Source organism: Penaeus japonicus, unplaced genomic scaffold (assembly GCF_977035675.1).
Source record: "Penaeus japonicus unplaced genomic scaffold, GWHDUDI00000001_assembly GWHDUDI00000009, whole genome shotgun sequence".
NCBI lineage: Eukaryota > Metazoa > Arthropoda > Malacostraca > Decapoda > Penaeidae > Penaeus > Penaeus japonicus.
The window spans coordinates 16,016,476-16,018,975 of record NW_028234411.1 but is presented as its reverse complement, the minus strand read 5'-3'; the positions used below and the strand labels follow the sequence as shown (position 1 = coordinate 16,018,975).

At 49.8% G+C, this 2,500-nt stretch overlaps 1 protein-coding gene across 1 annotated transcript in view; it reads right to left on the bottom strand.

Annotated features, from left to right (window-relative positions):
• LOC147471314 (uncharacterized) overlaps positions 1–173 on the bottom strand; it is an 815-nt gene extending 642 nt beyond the window's left edge. The window contains exon 1 of the mRNA XM_086539418.1: positions 1–173. This exon is cut by the window's left edge and continues 642 nt beyond it. The gene's annotated coding sequence lies outside the window, so the exon portion shown is untranslated.
• Between the last annotated feature and the right edge of the window lie 2,327 nt (positions 174–2,500).

The window sequence follows — 2,500 nt, the reverse complement described above, 5'->3', positions numbered from 1 at the left end:
CTTGCCCAGAACCTTGCCGTTCTTCCTCAGGTTCCTGACCTGCGCCGCGGTCATCGAGCGAACGTAACGCGGCAGACGATTGTAAATCACGCTCTTGCGCTCCATGTAAGCCGCCTTCTCGCGCGCTTACTTCACCCTGCGGGCGGCGGCAGTGATGTGGTTCTGGTTCCACACCTTCGACGGGGTACATAAGAGCAGCCAATCTATTCTCTCCTTGGGCATGGATGCGGCAGAGGGGCGGGGCGGGGCGACACGAGCGGACGAGGTAAAGACTTTCCGCTGAACTAGCAGGACACTTTTTTTGCGTCTGTGTGGTGCCCTGTGTGTGACGTGTGTGTATGGTGTGTGTGTGACGTGTGTGTATGGTGTCTGTGTGTGTATGGTGTGTGTGTGACGTGTGTGTATGGTGTGTGTGTATGTGTGACGTGTGTGTATGATTGTGTGTGTGTGTGACGTGTGTGTATGGTGTGTGTGTGACGTGTGTGTATGGTGTCTGTGTGTGACGTGTGTGTATGGTGTCTGTGTGTGTATGGTGTGTGTGTATGTGTGACGTGTGTGTATGATGTGTGTGTGTGTGACGTGTGTGTATGGTGTGTGTGTCTGTGTTTGTGTGTGTATGGTGTCTGTGTGTGTATGGTGTGTGTGTGTGTGTGACGTGTGTATGTGTGACGTGTGTGTATGGTGTGTGTGTCTGTGTGACGTGTGTGTATGGTGTGTGTGTGACGTGTGTATGGTGTGTGTGTCTGTGTGTGTGACGTGTGTGTATGGTGTGGGTGTGTGTGTGTGACGTGTGTGTATGGTGTGTGTGTCTGTGTTTGTGTGTGTGTGTGTGTGTGACGTGTGTGTATGGTGTGTGTGTGTGACGTGTATGTATGTGTAATGTGTGTGCATGGTGTCTGTGTGTGTGTGACGTGTGTGTATGGTGTGTGTGTGTGACGTGTGTGTATGTGTAATGTGTGTGCATGGTGTCTGTGTGTGTGACGTGTGTGTATGGTGTGTGTGTGTGACGTGTGTGTATGGTGTGTGTGTGTGTGTGTATGGTGTGTGTGTCTGTGTTTGTGTGTGTGACGTGTGTGTATGGTGTGTGTGTGTGACGTGTGTGTATGGTGTGTGTGTGTGTATGGTGTGTGTGTGTGTGACGTGTGTGTATGGTGTCTGTGAGTGTGTGTGTGTGTGTGACGTGTGTGTATGGTGTCTGTGTGTGTATGGTGTGTGTGTGTGACGTGTGTGTATGTGTGACGTGTATGTATGTGTGACGTGTGTGTATGGTGTGTCTGTGTGTGTATGGTGTCTGTGTGTGTGTATGGTGTGTGTATGTGTGACGTGTGTATGGTGTCTGCGTGTGTATGGTGTGTGTGTGACGTGTGTGTATGGTGTGTCTGTGTGTGTATGGTGTGTGTGACCTGTGTATGGTGTGTATGTGTGATGTGTGTGTGTGTCTGTGTTTGTGTGTGTGACGTGTGTGTATGGTGTGTGTGTGTGACGTGTGTGTATGGTGTGTGTGTGTGACGTGTGTGTATGGTGTGTGTGTCTGTGTTTGTGTGTGTGACGTGTGTGTATGGTGTGTGTGTGTGACGTGTGTGTATGGTGTCTGTGTGTGACGTGTGTGTATGGTGTGTGTGTCTGTGTGACGTGTGTGTATGGTGTGTGTGTCTGTGTTTGTGTGTGTGACGTGTGTGTATGGTGTGTGTGTGACGTGTGTGTGTGTGTGACGTGTGTGTATGGTGTGTGTGTGTGTGACGTGTGTGTATGGTGTGTGTGTGTGTGACGTGTGTGTATGGTGTGTGACGTGTGTGTATGGTGTGTGTGTGACCTGTGTGTATGGTGTGTGTGTGTGTGACGTGTGTGTATGGTGTGTGTGTGTGTGACGTGTGTGTGTGTGTGACGTGTGTGTATGGTGTCTGTGTGTGTGACGTGTGTGTATGGTGTCTGTGTGTGTGACGTGTGTGTATGGTGTGTGTCTGTGTTTGTGTGTGTGACGTGTGTGTATGGTGTGTTTGTGACGTGTGTATGTGTGACGTGTGTGTATAGTGTGTGTGTGTGACGTGTTTGTATGGTGTGTGTTTGTGTGACGTGTGTGTATGGTGTGTGTGTATGTGTGATGTGTGTGCATGGTGTCTGTGTGTGTGAGTGACGTGTGTGTATGGTGTGTGTGACGTGTGTGTGTGTGACGTGTGTGTGTGTAACGTGTGTGTATGTGTGATGTGTGTGCATGGTGTCTGTGTGTGTGTGACGTGTGTGTATGGTGTATGTGTGTGTGACGTGTGTGTATGGTGTGTGTGTGACGTGTGTGTATGGTGTGTGTGTGACGTGTGTGTATGGTGTGTGTGTGACGTGTGTGTATGGTGTGTGTGTGACGTGTGTGTATGGTGTGTATGGATGTGTGACGTGTGTGTATGATGTGTGTGTGTGTGACGTGTGTGACGTGTGTTTATGTGTGTGTGTGACGTGTGTGTATGGTGTGTGTTTGTGTGTGTGTGACGTGTGTGTATGGTGTGTG